Source organism: Sus scrofa, chromosome 8 (assembly GCF_054392235.1).
Source record: "Sus scrofa isolate SSC_HxYL_T2T_F1_AM1 chromosome 8, Sscrofa_HxYL_maternal_Yorkshire_Landrace_v2.0, whole genome shotgun sequence".
Lineage (NCBI taxonomy): Eukaryota > Metazoa > Chordata > Mammalia > Artiodactyla > Suidae > Sus > Sus scrofa.
The window spans coordinates 99,975,846-99,997,994 of NC_139390.1; the positions used below are offsets into that span (position 1 = coordinate 99,975,846).

General features: G+C 32.0%; 1 long non-coding RNA gene across 1 annotated transcript in view; it reads right to left on the minus strand.

Moving 5' to 3' along the window:
• The window catches only part of LOC110262017 (uncharacterized), a 358,225-nt gene that overhangs the window by 3,207 nt on the left and 332,869 nt on the right, over positions 1-22,149 (minus strand). The window lies entirely within an intron of this gene.

Here is a 22,149-nt window from a genome sequence, read left to right on the forward strand (position 1 = left end):
AATTTCTTTCTATACCCATTACTACACTGTTAGAGACTGACCTTCTTCTTGGGTCCACCTCCTTGCTGCCCCTCTTGAACTCAAGGGACAGGGACCTAAGAGAACATGAAGCTCATGAAGCTCCTGCTACCTTCTGTACCATAAGCAATATACTGTCTCAATCCATTTTGTCCCATTGTTTCCATAGTGACCAAGTCCACAGAAGTGTGGCAAGCCAACCTAGTGGCTGCCACCACATTGCTGCTTAAGAGTCATTTAACACCTGTAGTCCTTCTTTATGCTATTATTCAGATACCCATGTTTCTTCCACAGTGTTACTATACAATATTATAAGAGGTAACAGCTCTTTACTACACTGTTTTATTCAACTGGCATATCACAGTAAAGAAAAAGAATGGGAGGGGGAAGTCCAAAAGAAAATCTTGAAAATATGTATATCATTTCCATGAGAACTGTACTGACCATGTTACTGTGGTCTCACTTGCATATATGGGAAAGGGGATACATGTCTAGTGATGTCTGTGAAAGAGAAGAAATCTGTAAGTACCAGCAGTCTCTCTCACAGCTACTATTAGATACTATCGGACATATCCTCTTCCAAGAGTTTTAGGTTGTATAATCTGTGAATCTTATGGTAAAAGCACACTTAATTGTCTATAACAACTATATTTTTGATGCAATATCAATTTCAGGATTCCACATGCCTCATATATCTTAACCTTTTAAATCTTGTGCTTTATTTTTTAAGATCACTCAACTTCAGTGCTAAACTCTAATAATTCTTAAATTCCAACGCATCTTTAATCCATCGATTCTAGTATATTTTCACCTTCTTTACCGTCCCTCACCTTTGCAACCTCCTTCAGCTACTGGCGTATTTTTCTGCTCCCTATTAGAACAGTTTAAAAATAATTTCTTAAGCTCATTGCACATCCTTACTCTCTTTTTATGATCCCTCTTAATCCATGCCAACCTCGTATATGCTCACTTTATGCTCACTCCACCACATGAAATTTTTGTTAAGATTATAAATAATGTCCACAATGGAAATCCCATGGATATTTCTCAGTTCTAACATTACTCAAACTTTTAGCATTTTGGAATTGCTCTTCATTTCCTTCTATTATTGTCTTTGCATACTTTCCAAGACAGTGAACATTCTCCATATTTTCTTCCTTTTCTGACCATTTATTTCCAACCTACATAGCTGATTTTCCCTGTATCATTAACTTCTAAATACTGGATAGCACAGGATTACACTTTTGCTCTATTCCCTTTTCTCACTACAATTATTTGCTGGCCATCTTACCTAATCTTGCAGTTTCAAATATGCCATATCCATGCTAATGATTTGCAAATTTATAGCTCAAGCCTGGACCACTCTCCTGATTCTGACTCATAAATAGACCATCTTTATGATATCTTCTTGATATTTATCCTTGAGGGTATATTGGACATGACTCAGCTGAAATGCTGGGCCTCTTCCCAAAGCTCCTCTCCTTCATTCTGTCAAATCCATATGACCATTCCTCTATTCCAGTTTCAAAGTATGAATCATGACATTATCCTCGACTATTCTCTTTCTCCCACATCACACATCCCATTTAAAAGCAAATCCTCTTGTCACACCTTAAAAATATTTCTAGTATTAAACTACTATTTTCCTAACTATATTTCCATTATTCTAATCCATAATATTGGACAATAACCCAATATTCTGGTTCTTATCTGGATAACTGATTTACTCCTTAATAATATTCCTCTTTCTATCTTTGCTCCCCTTGAGCTAATTCTTAATAAAACAACTGGGATAACTCTTTATAAGCATGAGATAGATCTTTTCACTTTTCTGTTTAAAATCCACCATTGGATTCCCATTTTATTTAATTAATAAATATTATTCAATATGATATTTGAATTTTTTATTTTTTATTTATTCCACAAATGATCCTAAAACAGGCTACAAATCTCATTATAATCCCACAATTATCTGTCTGACTCCATTTCTATTTATTGTGACTCATATGCTTCTCAAGCCATCTTGCTCTAGCCTATGGCTTATTGTTTCCTGACCATACCAGGCATTCTACTGTCCAGAGTCTTGGCTCTTTCTTTTTTCTAGAAAAATATTCCTTCAATTAGTTACATTTTTTTCATACACTCTGTTAGGTCTTTGCTTAAATGTCCCCACTCAATGATGCATTTTCTGACATCCTGTTTAAGTTTTAGTTCATTTCTAGGCACACATTTTTCCCTTTTCACTACCTTATTTTTATCCATAGCAACAACCACTATCTGAATTACATATTATGTATTTTCTGGGTATTTACATTACATATTAGAAAGTAACCTGCATGATTTCAGAAATATGTTTCTTTTACTTTTGTACTGATGTATACCTGTTGCTCATTAAATATTTATTGAATGGAAGGATATTTTAAATCCTTAGAATGCATTTATTTGAAAAGTATTTCCCATTCATTTTTATTACTTCTTGTATACAAAATATTCACTCTAAAGAAGTAAATACATGAGTCATTAATAAAAAATAGGAATATAACCTTCATGTTAGTACATTTCTAATTAGAGTGGAGAAAAAAATGTAAGACCTCTAAGTGAACCTATAAATTTCCAAAGATGATAATTTTTTGCAAGCCTACAACATTGCTTTAACTGTAATGATTTCATAATTACAAATAATTGAGATTTATGATAAAACAATTTACTTTATTATTCCCATGGTTATATATATTTTTTGCAAACTGTAAACAATATTTGCTTCTATAATATTTTTTGAAAAAATTCTAGCCTATCAGTGAACCCCAGGGAAAACATGTTCATAATACTGTAGTATGAAAAATGTGCAATTTTAATCACCACTTTACAAAATTTTAAAAAGTGAAACTAAGGTATGATGAAAAGAAAATAGCACATTGGAATTAAGATTTTAGAAAACATATCAGAGGTAAATTAGATGAATCTGACAAGTGTGCAAAGTTTCATCATTAACTAATTTAGTTTGGTTTTCTTAAAGTCATCAGTTTTCATAAAGAGTTTAAAGGCAATTTTATTTTAAACAGTATATTTTAATTCATACATTTGTGACCTCTAGCTTTATGAACAAATATAATGAAGTATAAAGTTGAAGGAATATCTAATTATCTCAACTCTAAAGAAATGAAGTTCTAATTTAAAGTGAAGGCTTTAATGCTTATTCCTCTCTAAAGATGTTTGCAAGTGTTGATGAAGTTTTTGCCTAAATATCACATATAATTGTCTATGAAATCCTCAATCATTACTCATGGTGATTACTTAATTTTAACAAATATGGCCTTTAACCTTTTACCCATTCAGTATTTTTTTGGCCACACGTACAGCAGGTGGAAATTCCTGGGCCAGGGATGGAACCCATGTCAGAGCAGTGAACTGATCCACTGCAGTGGCAAAGCCAGATGATTAATTCACTGCACCACAAAGGAACTCCCCCTACTCCATACTTATATACCTTGAAACATCTTCCTAATGGAAATGTTTTTGCTTGTGAAAAAAAATGTTACGTATTTCAGAGTACATAAATATGATGCAAAAATTTTCTCCTTTCTGCCCCACCTATGACCCTTCTAAGAAAATCTGGTGCACTCCAAGTCCTAGACCTTTCATGAGGAATCTAAGCTGGTTTGTTTATTAAAGATGACCTCACCCTTTCTTTCCTTTGCACAGATTTAAGAGTCAAGAATAAAAACCTGGCAAAAGTAGTTGCCTTTCTGGAGTTTGTCATTAGGTTCCTCAGTGAATGAGTCAATGATCTTTGGACTGACTTGCTATAGTGATCAGTAAAATTAAAGTAAATTGAGAAGTTTGAAAACCAAAGCTATTTTCAAGTTTCAGTTTTGAGGGAATAGCAGCATGGACCCTTGATGAGTAATACTGATCTTCAAAGAGAGTAAGGATCAGTGGTATAGAAGAGTAAGAAATAACACCCTGTAGACCACTTGGAGGAAACATGTAGTTGCCTGATTTTCCATTTTCTACTTGGCCTTGCAAAACTTCCTAAGCTTGAAGTTTATGAGGTTCATTTGTATTTTATAATTTCCTCTTTAATAGGGCAAATTTGAGGGTATTTTTTTCCTCGATTAAGAAGCTGATGAAAATTGTGATTGGCTTTAGATTGTGGCTTACAAAGGCACAGAAAGTATCTCCTTCCTCATTGTCTAGCTTAGTGCCAGACAGCAGATGTGAATAAACCCTTTGAAATCAATGAATGAAAAGAATGGATCAGTGGTGTACCAAGCACTCTTGGTGACATATTGGTGCTAAAAACAATTCATATACCTCATAAAATTCACTAGTTTTGTTTTTCTGCTTGATGATACTGAAGAGTCTTCATAAAAGATGCTAAAACTAACCATATCCAATAAATTCAAAGGGAGAGTTAATTTTTTTTTCAAGGAAGTTTCTTTTAGCTCTGTTGCCATCTTGTGGCAAGGGCTGCAACAGCCTACAAGCTCTACCTACTCAGCCCTCATGGCTTCTTGATCCAGTTTTTCTTTGCCCTTCATCTTCCTTGAGAACAAGCCTTAATTGTGCCTGACTGAAAGGCTTATCCAATAAGCTTCTTGCTTTTTACTCTGAAGTTGCCTTGTTGATGTTGAAGGGAGAAATGTAGTGGGTCTTTAAGACCTCATTTATTTATCTGGCTCACCTAAACACACCTGAATTTCTAGATCTTTACTGAGGAGGACTCCACTGTTGTATTTGACAATTGCTTCCCAGCCAGGTGCCTGGGAATTCAGACAGTAATTCCTAGACGTTTTGGAATCAAACACATTAAGTTGAATCCCAACTCGCTTAGATTTTTTTGTTTACAAATAGCTTAAACCACATTTTTATTAAAATGGTTAACAATAGCTATTTATATGGTTGTACAATGTACACACTAAATGGTAGCTCTTGTGAGCTATACTCTCCAAATGGATATAAATATTAAAATGCCATGTTAATATTGTAATATTGTATTCAAATAATACAAGTAATCTTATGTAGAGATGACTTATGTGTATACAAGCAAAAAGATTTTCTTGGGCTAGGAAAAAAAAATTGTGGGGGGGCAGTAATATAGCTTGAGCTACACTTTAATAAAGCATACATAATTTTTATCTGAAATTTGTGTTTCCTTTGTGGAACTAGTATATTTACAGTTAACTAGTTGGAAGTTCACAACAGTTTTAGCAGACGATTCTCTTTATACCTATATGAAGCAGTCTCTGTTTAGAAAGGAGAGGTATAAATTAATGAAAGGGACTTTGTTCTGGCATTTGTAAGACTTGACCTTGTACTTCATTTATAATCTTAAGCTAACTTTCATAAGATAATTAGCCTTTTTGATCTGTGAAGTAAATATATCATGTTATAAATAGAAATATGTGGGATCCAAAATAGCAGCTGACCTATGAAAGATTTATCTACTTTTCATATGAAAATCTGAGATATAAGAGAAGAATTAGAATGCAATATGTTTTGATCCCCCAAATGTACTGTGTGCTATTCATTTTGATATGAATAACAAACTTTTTTGTAGTTTCAGACAATGCCTTTTGGGATATACTCTATGATGCTCATGTAAAATATCCTGCAGATGTTTTATTCCTTTAACATTTGCAAAATTTGTATTTCATCCTCATGAGTCTTCTGTTTTGTTTAAGGCCGGATAGGGTAAATGTTGGTGCAAACTAATTAGCATCAAAAAATACCAAGTTGATCAGATAGTGATTCAAAAGCAAATACACATGGTCTCGTTATAGAGTTACCTAGATTTTACTTTAATGCTTAATAGATGAAAAACATATTCTTCAAGTATGTGTTCAGACTGTCTTTCTTAACTCCACTTTAATTCTTATATTTAATGTATTTATTTCATATATTGCTGGTAGCTTTCACTTGATTTGGAAGTATTCTCTGGTTTCTGTTTTCTAGGTAAAAAAATATTTTCTAGGTAAAAATATTTCATTATTAAAATGCTTGAAATACAAGTAACTATTAGCAGCTATGTATTTTCATTACATCAATGTCATTAATATCACCTTGATAAAAGGACAAGAATAAAACAATGTTATTATGGAGCTATCAATATGAAAATAGAATTTCCTTAATATTTTGGCGCTTGTGAATTTGTTTTATCACCAAAAACACCAAATATGTCTAATTTCACGTCATCAGGAAAGAATGTCATTGGAAAACCAAGCTAAAATACATTACTCTGTTGTATCTTTAAAACTGATTCTTTTCACTCATATCTGCACATATATCTTGATGGGGCAGAGACCAAAGCTTTTTAAGTGGCATTGTAATTTTATGGACTGGAAAAGAACTGTAAAGTCCTAGAGTTCCAAATTTGAATACTAGTTTTGTTAATTAACAGCTGCATAAATTTCAGGTTATCATTATTACCCTTAAATCTCAGTGACCTCATCTAGAAAATTAGGTTATGTCCACCTTAATGAATTGTTTATATGCTTAATTTACAAAATTTATATAAAATGCCTAATATATCACTTAGTAAATAATAAGTGTTCAATATTATTAGACAGCAGCAATAATATATTTTACTTGTTTGATGTTACAGAAAAATAAAATCAGTAAATAAATCAGAAACCCTGGAAAGAAATTTAAAAAAATATTTTTATTATTGTAGCAGCACTGTTAATATATGCTTCTATTTTTTCCCTCTGCATATTGTACTTAGTTGTAAATATGGTGTAAATACAATTTATAGACATTCAAATTTTAATTTATATTAGAAATATTTCTCCATGCTTGGACCTGGCTATAATTTTCATAGTCTCATAGAGTTTATTAGATGCAGAGGTAAAAATTTCACTGAAATGATTAGAAAAGGGAGAGATTTGTACACATGTACTTAGCACCAAACACACAAATGCACACACATACACATACATGCACACACAAATAAAAATGACCAAAGGGATATTAAAAACATTTGAGGGTATTCATCAGAAGAAGCCTGAATATGGCATCACATAATCTTAAAAATTCCTGTCAGACATACTGAAGATAGATTTATTGATGAGGAAGTTGTGATATATTAAGAGCTAATACAGAAATACAATCAAGAAATTGCAACTCCCTAATTTGGAGGGTTGAGTGATAGAAGAGGCTAGAACATCAGAAAGGCAGGACTACCTCATTTGGAAGTGGTTTTAATGTGATGGAGCCACAGATTTCAAAAAGGACCCTGCCGCTTGGATATCTACACCCAAGTATAGATGCATTGGACAGAAAATGCCTGTTATTGCCAGAAAGGGACATGGACCTGAATTGGCCCTAATACTCTGGTTTATCTTCAACTAACAGAGCACACTGCTGACTTGGTAGTACTTTTCCATGACATGGCAGAACCATGAAATGCTGCTGCCAATCTCAGCAAAGTCACAGAAAAACCCCAGTATTGAGACTAGACATAGTCACAATCTTGCAGCTACCCAAATAGAAAACTAGGTTAGAAAAGCAGTCCTTAGAATAGTACGTTCAATAAATACAGAAAAATAATCAAGCAGAAAGTTCCACTGAATCACTTCCCATATCAATTTATATGCTGAATCACAGAAAATGCAGTATTTGCATAATTTAGCGTTTCAGCTAAAACTATGAGCATTCATTTGTTTAGCACAGCTTAATAGTGAAAGGAAGAAATAAAATTCATGCATCATTTATATATAAATATCTGATGAGGCAAGACTTCATTCATTGATAAATACAAGGAAACAACACTTGGGCCCTATAAAAATATGAAATAAACAGATTAGGTGGACTACATTTTGAATCATGACCATATTAGATAGATTCAAAGAACACAGTCACATTATTTCAATTCAAATAGAGATTTTGTGATTATTAAAATTCTAGAATTCTCCAATAATATTAGTGATTCTTTTGATACAATTTCTTAATAATTTTGGAGATTCAAACCAAACATATGCATATAAATACACATGTATTCATCACATATTTATATTTAATCAGGGTTCCTAGACGTTCTCATGAAACAAAGAGTTACATCAAATAACTTTTATATACATTGCATGCTTAAATATACTCCTAAACAATGTTTCATCTAATAAAATGTTTTCATGCAACCAGTACATGGTTCAATGTGGCTTCTGAGTTTTCAAGGGTATGAGACCAAAAGTGGAGAGGGGAAAATTTTCCTTAAAGAATTTTTACATAACAGTACATAACTTAGATATTCTTAAGAAGGTGGTATACACCACACTTCCCTCACCTGATCCAATCCAAATTAACATCTTCAGTGACTGTTAGTTTCCTAGGGCAGTCATAACAGAAAACTAATTGGTAGCTTAAAAACCAAGATAATTTATTATTTCAAATTTTGGAGGCTCTAAGTCTGAAATCAAATATCGGCAGGGTTGTTTCCTTCTGAGGGCTCTGAGTGAGCAAAGACAAGGTCATATTTAACTACACAGTGAGTATGAGTTAAGTCCAAATAGTGCAAAGGTGGTTTCAATCTGGGCAGTGCATTACAGAAGTATAAAGCACAAAAATACATGATGTTTACATGTACTTCTGCTAGAATGAAGATTACTGGCTTGTCATCATAAAATAAATTACTGGGATATAACATTTTTATAGATCCTAGTAGAGTTGCTGATTTAAATCCAATCAATTAAACTGATTTTTATTATAAAAATGTGGACAGAATTTGATATTACCTTTTATTTAGGAGATTCCAAAAGATTTATTTCTTAATGTTTCTATAATTTCCTACATATGGGCACACTCCACTTTTTCAAGGAAGTTGCTTTTAATTGCCTTAGAAGTCCTTCTTGTAAAAGTTCTAAAAGCTACATTTTATGGAAATGTTTTAATATATTTTACTATATTTGTTAATAATAATTGAAATTCAGACATTTAGGTATCTTTCACCTAGAGAAACTGAGATATCTCCAATGAAGTGTTATAAAAATTTACTTATATTTTATACATAAATGGCTTACCAAAATATCTACCTGAATTCCTTGATTACATATTTCTGTTGAGTATAACTGATAACCTTGACATAATGCCAAATGGGCATTAAAAGTAACAGTCGAGCAACTAAAATCTAGAGTAATTTGGCCTAAAAAACATTGTATTGGAGCTCATGACTAAATGAACTGTTGTTGAGTGCATCAACTAAAAATATATATATTAGTACAATGATTGTACTAATCATGTACTAAGTTATGTACTGATTTCACAAGTACTAAATAATATACATAGAAAAACTACTATATCCAATAATAAACTTTTCAAGACCCCCTCCCAAATTTTAAATTTACATTAAGAAATGTATTCACAGCACCACAACAACTGACATATATTTGTTTTTAACTCTGACAAATTCCTTGTGTAATAGTTTAGAATTTATACGGTCACCATACAAGGTGAGGCTCTGCTTTTTTTGTCTATCGACTCATCTTACACAGTTGATAACTACCACCTTTGAATGATTTAAATCATGGTTTTTAAAATTGTGTCCCTTCTTCACTTGTTAAATCTTATTTTCTTTCTCTCTCTTTTTTTTTTTTTTTGGCCATGCCATAGAAGTGACCAAAGTCACAGCATGACAAAGCTGGATCCTTCACCTGCTGAGCCACCAGGGAATTGCTGAACTTCAGTTTCTTAGAGACGCTGTTCAAAACACTATTTATTTGATAAGTGATTATTCATTCCCCAGAACTAAATTACTCTTATTTCCCTCTTTTATATTTTTTACTACACATATTATATACTATTTCTATACCCATATGTTTGCTCTATGCCAGATCTTAATCATTTGTCTAATTATCTAAAATTTTAGGGTTCTCAAAATAGACACTTCTGAGTGTAACTTGGGCTTTGGGAAGGCACATAATTATTCTTAAGATTAATGTTGTTAATTATAAATTAATGTTTCCAACTATACATTGTTCTTATAAAACGTGTATTCATAAGTTTCTCATGAATTAAGTTGCTTATATATTCAATTTAATATATGCTAAAAATTAGAATTGCAAATATCAGTGTCTGAGTACAAACTGTAATCCTTATTTACAGCTTTGAACATTGTAGCTGTTTAAAAAATAAATTAATTAAAGCCACTTTTCTGATCTAGATCATGATATAATCCAGTTTTGAATTTTCTTTCTGTGCTTTCTAAAAATTTTTCCCTGAGATCCTATGTCTGCCTATCGTTTTCATTGGAAATCACTCATGGCAGGAACTTTTAAAATCTTCTGTATCTCTTTTGAGTTTCTGATGGCAAAACATTCTCACTCTGATAGTAAAATTTTACTAATGAGTCAGTCCATTGAAAAATAATACAAGATTATAAAAACATTAAATCTCATTAAAATAATGCTGATTTTATCAAGTATATATTATTCAGTGTAGATTCTTGTGCTTTGTTGATATAAAGGACTACAGCTTAGTTTTCAATACCAGTTTGGTAAATTGAAAACTATAGTGTATATAGGTATAAAGTGACTGTATAATAATGGAGCATAAAATAAATGACAAGTAAAATTAGCATATCAGCCTTAAATTTTAAACATAATGATCAATGTTTTTCAAATCTATCAGCTACTAAGTACATATTTTACTAGCCCTGAGTTTAATTTCAGCTTTATAGTCTAGAGATAAAATGGCAAGATTAACAAGCTACAGTTACTGTTTTAGCAGTGGAATTTGACTATAATTTAATAGTTTTCTCATCCCAAAATTTTCCCCAAATTGCTTGTTTCATAAAATTATATTTATTCACTACATGACACTTAACAAATGCTAGTAGAAAATATTAAATGAGTTTTAGTGGCGAAATTATGATTTGTACATTAATACATTTTTGTAGAATATAAAAATCTCTTTAACTTAATACTACCACTGTCCCTGTCCTCTTACGTCCTTTTACTATTTTGAAAAATGGTAAATATCAAATGCTTTGTGATTCTTTCTCTCTCCTTTAGGTGTATAGTTTAAACATAGAAACTATTTGTCTTTTTCTTCAAGATTATAAATACAAAATATATGACATTCATTTCTTTCTTTCTTTTAATTTTGTCTTTTTCCAGGGCCGAACCCACAGAATATGGAGATTCCCAGGCTAGGGGTCTAATCAGAGCTGTAGCCACCAGCCTATGCCATAGCCACAGCAACACAGGATCTGAACCTCATCTGCGACCTACACCACAGCTCACAGCAACACAGGATCCTTAACCCATTGAGCGAGGCCAGGGATCGAACTGCAACCTCATGGTTCCTAGTCAGATTCGTCAATCACTGAGCCATGATGGGAACTCCTATTTCTTTCAATCTTCACAAAACGTCCATTCAACTTAACTTGTTTCCATTAATAAAATTAAAAAATGTTTATGTTCTCAAATAATGGTTTATTTCATCATGTCAGTATTCAAATTTAAAAACACGAATAAAAATTCTAGTATTTATTTGCTCTTTTTAATCTTAATGTCTTCATTTATTATTTATGCTTTTAATCTTAGATTTTGAACTTGAAACATCTTAGTCAAGGTATTTGTTTTTCCCAGAAAGTATTGCATGTTCTGATTTAGTGCTACCATCAAAATGCCCTAATTTTCTATATAAAGCAACCATTATATCATTATTTCTTCTTATTCTTCATCACACTTTTTGTTTCTCACTTAGGCAAGGGTTTCGAGGATTCCTTTTTTAATGCTTATAACGTGTTTTTAAAGACAAAATAATTCAAATTTGTTTTCCATCTGAATGAAGTAATTTAATTCTTCCACCTTTCTAAATTTATTAAGTTCCGTCAATTTGGGATTACATATACATTCTAATGCTATTGTGATTTGTCTTAATAAGACATTTTACTTCCTTTGTTATAAAAATACACTGGCTTTTACCACAGGTAACTCTACTGATCACAAAAATGTATTTATGGATCAGAATTCTAATAAAAATGTTTTATCATTTTCTTAAAATATTGAATAGGATAATTTGATACCCTGAAAATAATTCTCTTATTTGCCTTTATTATCTCCTCAAAGAATATTTTGAGTGTCTACTCTGAAAATTTACATTTTAGAAGATTTCTGGATTGGGCCCTAAGGGAATGCTTTTCTCTGCAATTACCCTTGTTTATCATCCCTTTGATTTTATTTAACACATTATCTGACAACAAGAAAAGATCCATGACCTTAATCTTGCTGATCCTCCTATATCCATTAGGCAAATGCCTAATTTAACAAATGAGTCTTCTACTTTGCCCTAAAACCAGAAAAAAACTCATTTTCCCTAAAACTAATCAATGAAGCAAGTGTATAAAATCAGATTTTTTTTTTTTGAGGGGAAAAAACATAACAAAGAAAAAGAAAAACTATCACTTAAGAGCAGTGTTTAAACATGAATATCACATGAAAAAGCTATGCATCTAAATTGTATAAATACTCTAGATGATATTAGAGCATCAGCAGAGCAGTGCCTGATGGAGCGCCTCCACTTATTGCCTGAATCTTATTTTTTTATTTGAAGCCTGACAAACCAGTGAGTAATAAAATAACATGCCTACATTTGCAATGGCCTACAATAGTGTCTGAGATATCACTTTTCATAAATATGTTAAATTAATATTACATAACCTCACCTTGATAGTACATGCATGATGCATGCTTAAATAAAAACTTTCTTGCTCCTACTCTTTTAATTTTAAAAATCCAGAGAACGTTGACTTTGGCTACATCCTGAATAAGAACCACATTTTAATATATCTATGTATTCTGACTTCATGTAACCTAATTTTCCAGAGACTTAAACAGAAACATTGGTAAATCATTGAAACACTGTGAAAAAACTCACACTGAATATCATAGGAAGGTGATCAAGTCATGATGCTAATTTCTCATGAAATGCTTTGTTAAAGATTACAAAGATATATATAAAAGGTATACACAAATTACTATTACATAAGCAAAAACAGTTTCAACAATTAAACACATTTTCTAGAACTTCTAGAAATTCATAGACTAAAACAGCACTAATAATTTACTTATATCTTCTCAATTTATGTATATCTATATTCTCAATAACCATTTTAATACTCATTAAATAATCATTTTAATCCTCATTTAATAATCATTCTTAATCCTTTTAATCTTTATTCCTTTCATCAAGCCCTTTCCTATATTCACAAAGCATTTTTGTTTGCTCAAGCAATAAAGGATGAGAGGACATTTATTTTACTGATACACATCAAGAAATGACAAACAAATTCTTTGACTAGACTAAACTTCACTAACTATTAAAAATAGCCAGAAAACACACCTACTGGGATGAGGAGGCACTGGGATATATTAAGTCTTATGGAGATTGGAACTAGAAATTTATTCATGATTCAAAGCAGCTCCATGGAGTAGGCTATTATTTTAACTACATACTTCCCTACTAAATATAGTATTAGGAACAATAATCATAATAAGTTCTAACAATCACAACAAATCATCATTTATGGATTTCTACTATGAACTTCATCTTTATATGAACTTTTCTGCATTTCCATGCCCCATATCATATCAAAACAAAACAGCAATTACAAGAGCAACTCACTTTCCTTTTGAATTTCATGTTGATTCCTGGGAAAAAACTCAAATTGATCTCTTTCTTCCCATTTAAGTTTCCATTATCCTTGTTGGGCAAGGATCTTGCAACACAGCACTAAATTCATTTGCCAACCTTTGTATTGCCTGGTCAGGCCACTTGTGATAATTCACTGTGAGTATGATGAAAGGGCCATGTGGTAGGGAAAATCCTAGGGCAACGCACAGAATTGGTTTACAAAAGATTTAAATCAATATTTGCCTCCCACCAGAGTCAGGCTCTTAAATGTATGTTATGTTTTGATTCTGTGAATGGTACTTTCATTCACACTCAAGTTTCCACTTAACAAATTGGAAAAACGTGATTCCTAAAACTATTATCTTGAACTCTTTCAAACAATACTCCTTTATCTATTCCAAAGGTCTGGGTTTAGGTGCTCTTAGAATACATTATTTATAAATGTTTTGAAAGTTTAATTTTTTGTACTTATCTCCTTATACTCACTTCTCTCAGTAGACTGCTTTTAGAAGGGAGTTAATGTTATATTTATGCTTTGTTTATTTTTATCTACAATACTTAGCCCAGGTCTGGTATATAGGCAGTTGTTATTTAAATGTTTGACAAATAAAATTTAAGAAAAAATGTTTTAAAAGAACTTGTTAACAATGAGTATTTATTGGGTTGTGATGATTGTTGTACAACTATAAATGTAATAAAATTGAGTAATTTAAAAATGAGTATTTAATAGACTTACTTTATAATTTTAGAGCTTTCTTCATACATAAGCAGAATTTCTCTGATCTTTGAAACATAGTGTATAGTCCAGGTACCCTATTAAGCTGACAAGTTGGGAATGGTAGCATTTGAAGAGAGACATCTTATGCCCTCTCCAGCCAGTGTTGGGGAGAAAAATACTGTTTCTATACCCTTCTGGTTTCCTCTGGCTGGTCTAAGAATCAAATTGACATGAGACAGATTAACTGGAGAACATCAAATTTAATTTTGCATGTGCAGAAACTATCACATACATGAAAGATTTAAAAACAGAAGGGTAAAATGACGTACACAAGGGATCCTGAGCCAAAAAGAGAATGGGGGTCTGGGGCTTCCAAATACAGGAGTGTCATTCACAGAACAATAAGAAGAAGAACAGATGTTTGGTAATTAGACATTTGATCTGTCATATGGATGGGCCATTTCAGGTAAAATTTATCTCTAGTAATAACTTGAATCTGGGGAAAGTCTACCAATTTAAATTTTTCTGGGTAGTTAAAGGAAAGGCAAGGATTTCTCTTGAGGCTTCAGGGTCTCAACTGTTTTTAGCTCAAAATAATCCTCACGTAAAAGCAGTGCATTGTGGGGAAGCTCATTTTGAATGCCTTCACCAGTAACCTTGCAATTGTATGCTAAACATAACTTGGGTATTTTCTTTCATAACTTCCTGAATTGAGGGGGCTGAGCACTACTAATATGTGTCACGTAATGTGGCAAATACTTCTCCTAGGTCAGTGACTGGCATAAAGTAATGTGTCCTATAAGGAATAAAGTAATGTATTCATTTCTATTATTTTTAATATCTGTGCAAATATTTGTAAGATTTGTCTCCTAGTATGAATGACATAACATTAAATCTTTATATATATGGTTTTGATCTATTTATTGCATTAGAATTGTATTCTGTCAAATAAACTTAAAAAATCTCCTGATGAGTATTAATGTTCATACATAAAGTTTTACCGGTTTTATAAATAGAGACTATAATCTTAAACTTGGCCTTTTCTTTGAAAAATGTTGATTTTCTATGACAAATAATTAAAAAAAATTTTCTCATTAATATACTTAAATAATTAAAAAAATTTTCTCATTAATATACTTAAAATTAAGTGTGTCCACTTAATTTTCCAAATAGATCACAAGTTCTTTGAAGTTGTATATATATTCAAAGTTGTCTATATATTTAATACATTTATGTTTCATGCCAAATCATCTCTTTATTCTCAGAATATTCAACACGGAATGAGCATACACTAAATGATTGTCACTGATACTTCTTAAAGAAAAATAATTGATTCTGAGTAACCAAGCATAAATAATTTAAAATTTGAAATACTGTCAACAGTAAAATATGAGACTAGTTGACCAATGAATTAATCTATTGAATATATATTTCAAATGTTAATTACCTTACTCATCATTGTCAATTTAATCACAAGGGCAAACTATACACATATAATCTGATAATCTCAAATGCATATATTAAAATTTCTCTCCAAATTTTTATGTTCTTTGAAGGCAGATAACATTTTTATAGTTCCACAGACCTACTATGCAGAATATCATTGTTAAATATTTGTTAAAAGTATGAATTAACTTTTAAAATTTTATGCATAAAGGCAAGGCATGTTATCATTAGTTCATAATCTGGATCAAAGAAATCAGCAGTTAGAAAATATTCATCTTTGTTCTAAATATATTTATCAGAAATTACTAGAAAAAATGTTTAATTAATAGATCCTTATGAAGAGGAAAACAGTTTGAGGACAGAAAAAAATGGTTTAGAAAATAAATCGGGCAGAAACTGGGAACAAAGACCAAAATAACTATTTTCTCTTTTCTCATTGACATCAAATGAGTTAATTTCCTTTAATGTAGTTTCCTCACCTGTAACATGGGTCAAATAAAAGTATCTGCTTCAACAACAAGAAAAAAAGGGACTATATATTATAGAGAAAAATTTTAAAATAAAGTATAGAAAAAAGAGATCAATTAATAGATATGAGACCTATTAATTTAACTATCCAATCAATTACAAAATGTTTATCATAGTAAACATTATGGACTATCAGAGTTTGCCCTGTGGCTCAGAGATAACGACCCAACTAGAATCCATGAGGATGTGAGTTCAATCACTGGCCTCACTCAGTGGATCAGGGATCATTTGCTGCTTTAAGCTGTAGTATAGGTCTCAGACATGGCTCAGATTCTGCACTGCTGTTGCTGTGGCTGTGGTGTAGGCCAGCAGCTATAGCTCTGATTCCACCCCTAGCCTAGGACTTTCCATATGTTGTGGGTGTGGCCCTAAAAAGACAAAAAAATTAAAGGACTGTTAATGAAATTTAAAATGACATATAATCCAACAAAGGACACACTGTGAAAAACTTTCTAGAGCCAAAACATTTCCAAAGAAGAATAAAATGAAAAACTGAGGAGAAACCACAAACGGGGGGGGGGGGGAGGGTAAAAAAAAGCAGCACTGTACAAAGAGTGGTTGAATAGAATTCATTGGAATGTGGCATCAATCGCAATACTAAACTTTATGTAATAAGGTTTTTATGTAATTTTAAGAACTATCATAACTGATTCTCCCAAAATGCTATCAGACTCCATTTTGAGACATCAAAAATTAATATAAATGTTAAGATTGGTTTTTAATAAGCCAGATAAAACTGCAACATAATCCTTATCTTTGCCTAGAATGTCTTCACTAAACTCATTGGTCAGATCTACATTACTCATTATTTTTGTTTGTATTCTTACCCAAACTAGTTTTGTGTATACTTTTATGACTAAAGAAAATAAGATATGGTAATGTGTTCAATATAAAAGGTAACAGTTTTTATATATTCCCCAGTTATTATGTTAAAATCAAAGTTTAAAAGCATATTTAATTTATGCTTTAGTGATTCAATTAATATAGAAAGAGCTGACTGACTGAATATGCCTATCATGAAGTATCACTGGAGAAAATCAACATCCTGGTAAAACGTAAATCCATTTTTCTAACAGTGACAGAATATGTTAGTCTCTCTGTTGAATACCCATTTCACTCTGAAACTCTTTATCTTCTTCACAGAGGATTAGAGAGATGCAGCAGATTGTGAAGTGAACAAATAAATCGTGATTAGATTTTCATTTATCAATTCATTAATTCATGAGATGTTTTAAGAAATATTTTCCTTTGGATATTTATAAGGATTTTACAATCATAAAAATATGAATATATGTTATATACATATTATACATACACACAAGTGCATATATAATTATCTGTGTTAAAAATCTAACAGAATATGAAATAAAATTTACCATGGTTTATATAGTTTATTTCTTTAAATTACTTGAGGTCTAGTAAACTATTAGACTCACACTCTCACTACATTGATTGCTCAAATATTTTATTCTCTACATTCTAATGCTTAATTTTTTACAAATAAGTGAAACTACATAACTATAATGAATTTCTAGTTTTTAAGTTTGAGAAAAAATTTTAAAAAGCTTAAATATAGAATATTTTTATTACCTTGAATTATAACCTAAATTCTTTGTAGAACAGAGTTCCCACAGATCATATTTATCTATTTAGTTGTTTGTTTATGTGTTTCTTTAAATTATTTTTAAATTTTTTCTTTGTCTTTTCTAGGGCTTCACCTCTGGCATATGGAGGTTCACAGGCTAGGAGTCCAATTGGAGCTATAGCTGCCAGCCTATGCTAGAGCCACAGCAACACCGGATCCCAGCTGCATCTGCGACTTACACCACAGTTCATGGCAACGCCAGATCCTTAACCCACTGAGCAAGGCCAGGGATTGATCCTGAAACCTCACGGTTCCTAGTCGGATTCGTTAACAACCACACCATGATGGGAACTGCGTGTTTGTTTATTTAATTTTGGCTGCACCTTGGCATGGGGAAGTTTCTGGGCCAAGGATTGAACTTCTACAGTAGCGACACAAGCCATAGCAGTGACAACACCAGGCTGAGCTACCAGGGAACTCCCACAAACCATTATTTAAAAGTTCACCTTCACCCTAGTGTTACCACAATGTCATTTCTTGATGCATCAAAAAACATAGTATTACAAAAATGATGGGGCTACATGATAACTACCTCTACAATGGCCAATAATTGGCACTCATTTTCTCTAAATAAATAGTTACACTTATTAATTAGAATTGTTTTTATAGGCTTTTAGCAATCACCTTCTCCCAAAATAGGGCTATTAAAAGAAGAAAATATTTTGAAATTCAGTGACTAAATCAAATTTCATGAGAGTGTTGTTATATCTTTTAATTGATTAAAAGTCATTTTGGAAAGTACATTTAAAAAAGGGAAACTGCTTAGACTGATGTCATACAGAAAATGGTATGTAGGCTAAAAACTTACATAAGGAATTTTGAATGATTACATAAAGCAGCCTGAATATAGGACATAAACACTAATAGAATTTAAATTTCAAAACACTTAGTGTTAGGTGAAGTGAATGGAAAATATATTTTTATTAGACATTTATTAAAAAGTTTTTCATGTATGTAGTGCAATCTATTCATTTCCGTGATTCATTTGATGCTGTCATCATAGCAATTTTGGAGAAAATATGCATTTAGAACTTTCTAGCAGGATGTTACACGTGTGTTATCAGCTTTTTGCAGAGAATTCTGCCAGTATTTCTGAGAACAACTAAATAGGGACATGTACCTGATACCCTATTATGAGAGTTAGGGTATCTATGCAGAATGTGCTACAATATTATAAAAGAAATTCTGTCAGATTTAGTGAACATCAGTGAGTGGTTAGCTTTTCAAATAAGCCAAGTTGAAAAAAATTAGGAGAGAGAGAGGTTCCTTTGAAGACAGTTCTGATGTTGCTTCTACCATGTTGGGGGAAGGCCAGAGAGGCAGTTCCACCATACCTGAGGTCAGGGGACAGAAGATCACATCAGGAGCAGCTGAGCATTCTGTACTGTTATAGGCTTCAAGTCCCCTTCAAGAAGATTAAAACCAAAAGCGTCTGGCCATGTCTCATTGTAATGCCCCTTCCCCCACCTTGACCAGCCTGGTAGAGAAGGACTGTCCCCATTTCTCACCCCACCCCATAACCTGTTCCTCATGCAAATGAAGTATCCTGCTGGAAGCTAATCAGAAGATCAAATATGCCCCATACAGAGATCAAACAACGCTCAGCCCTTAGGCATGGTATGAGGATATAAAACAATTGTAGAGTGAGGTAGACCCTCTTTTTTACTGCACATGTGTGTGCCCTCTCTGAAAACATACTTTTGCTTTAATAACTTTGTTAAAAAGCCCACCATTTCAATGCTTTGCTATGGCAGGGCAGGCACTGAGCAAACTGCAAGTCTATCATTTTGGAACAAATTCTATCAGTACCATAAGCAGGAATGTGGGGGCCTAACACAGACTCAGCCTAAGATGGGAGGGCAGCAGGAGACAGAGGGCTGTACTGAAATTAAGCTTCAAATCCTCACCCACCCCCACCCCCAAAAAAGTTGATAGAAGCAAAGAGTTTGTTTTCTTTAGACCAGAGGTAGGTAATGCAGGAGAGAAATATCCTGGAGCTAGAGCTGCCTTAGACAAATCACCTAAGACTTCCCCTGGATAGTGAAGTGATGAAGAGGGGAGACCAAGTGCTGCAAAGAAGAGGCCAGGGGCCTGCTGGAGAAAGAAATAATACCACAGTCTGGGAAATGCATCTGTGCAAGATTGTGCTCGGGTAAAAATACCTCAATAATTATGTGATATCAAAAAACAAAAACAAAAACAAAAAAGGTAGCACAATAGGTAATATACATGATTATACTTTCATATTTTCCAAAATTTTCTGAGTAAAAAATTCAAATCTGAAAAACATCTGAAAGTTAACCTGAGTACAAGAATTTTATAGACTCATTCTATGAATGGGTAGTTTTGAAAAATAAGATTTTCAACTAAACATGCAGTCCTATCTCTTCTTGTTGTCCCATATTTTGTATTTACTAGGGAATCATAGCCATGGACACGTGATGGAACATGTGTCTTATGAATTTAATTAAAACAGAACTTTGATTCGATTTTTAAAAATGAATTCCAAGTAACTAGTGAATCAAGGAAGCATACATATTATTGTGTATTTGATTCACCCTTGTATGAGTCAACTAAGCAATTTGAGAGCCTAGAGATATTTGACATTCAACAATTTCTGAAAAGCTATTTAACTGCTAAAGATTTTATTCAGACTAAATTTAATCCAGCAGAGCAATGTCCTTTTGACTGTCCTATTTTTTATATTTCCATTCATCAAACTGAATAACTTTTTGCTAATATTATACTAATGCAAATCTTAGTCTTTTAATTAAAAAGGAAATATAACATGCTTTTTTATGCACTGGAATTATGAATTAATAGTACTTTCTAAGTTACTTTGCTTTCAAAGTTCTTTTTCTAAATTTCATCTTTGGCAGCCCAAACTGCAATGAAGTTTCTATAGAAAATTTTCTTTGAATAATATATTGAACCGAAACAATTTCATTATTGTACATTTTATGAGCATTCTATCACAACTTTTGCAAAGTGGGATATTTACCCATAATTTTTCAACTTATGTTTATTATATCACAACAATATATATGGAAGTCATATATTATATATAAGAAACTGGGGAGAATATCATTATGGAGATAATTAAAAAACATTTTACAAGTCATGGTTACAATGTATTCTAAAATATATGATTTTTTTTGCCTAAAATACCTTCATTAAATTATTCTTTATGTATAGGAGTTCACATACTTTTTCCAGAATTTAGTTCATTTTCTTGGAAGGCAGCTATGCTCACCACTACATGACCAACACAAGTCCATTTTTTTGGACAAAACAAAAAAGAGCTTTGAAAAACATGTTACAGAACAAGATTTGTTAATTATGACAGAAATGGAAACAGTTTGACAAACTCAGTTATTTAAAAGTTACTATTTATTTTATATTAGAAACAGGAAATTTTCATATGGTCATTGGATTTCTCTCCCTTTCTGCATTGTTTAGCAAAAATACAGAATCAAATGTTTCACTTAGCAAATATGAGGAAATCTTTACCAGTGTAAAATGCTACTCTATTAAAGACTATAATTATCATGCATTGTTACCATGTGGAGGGCATGCACTCAGCTATATATATATAGTCACAATGTTTATTATTGTGATTAAAACTGTATACATATTTGTTCAAAGCAATGGAATACATAAGACTAAAGGTGAACCCTCATGTTAAACTATGTACTTTAGGTGATAATGATGTATCATTGCAGAGTCATTAACTGTCACAAATGTACCACTCTGGCAGAGGATGTTAATAGTTGGGGAGGTTGCACACTTGTGAGGGCAGGAGCCACAGGGAGAAGTGTTTTTACTCAGTTTTGCTGTGAACCTAAAACTTCTCTAAAATATAAATTCTATTAAAATAACTAGTGCAAATGTAATTCAGCATAGAATAAATATGAAATAAAGTTAACCATACGAAGATATAAGTTTCATGTAAAAAATATAATACCTCAATATAAATCTATGTAAATAGGTTCCTTTAGATTCTGGTAGGTTGACTTTTTTATGGAAGTCATATATTAACTTTCAATATTTATATATGACCTGAAAATATAAGCAAAATATGATACGCATTTTCCCTTAAAAATGAAATCCTCCTAATGCTTTCAACATTGTGTTTTCCAAAGAATACTGTCACATATGCTTAAGC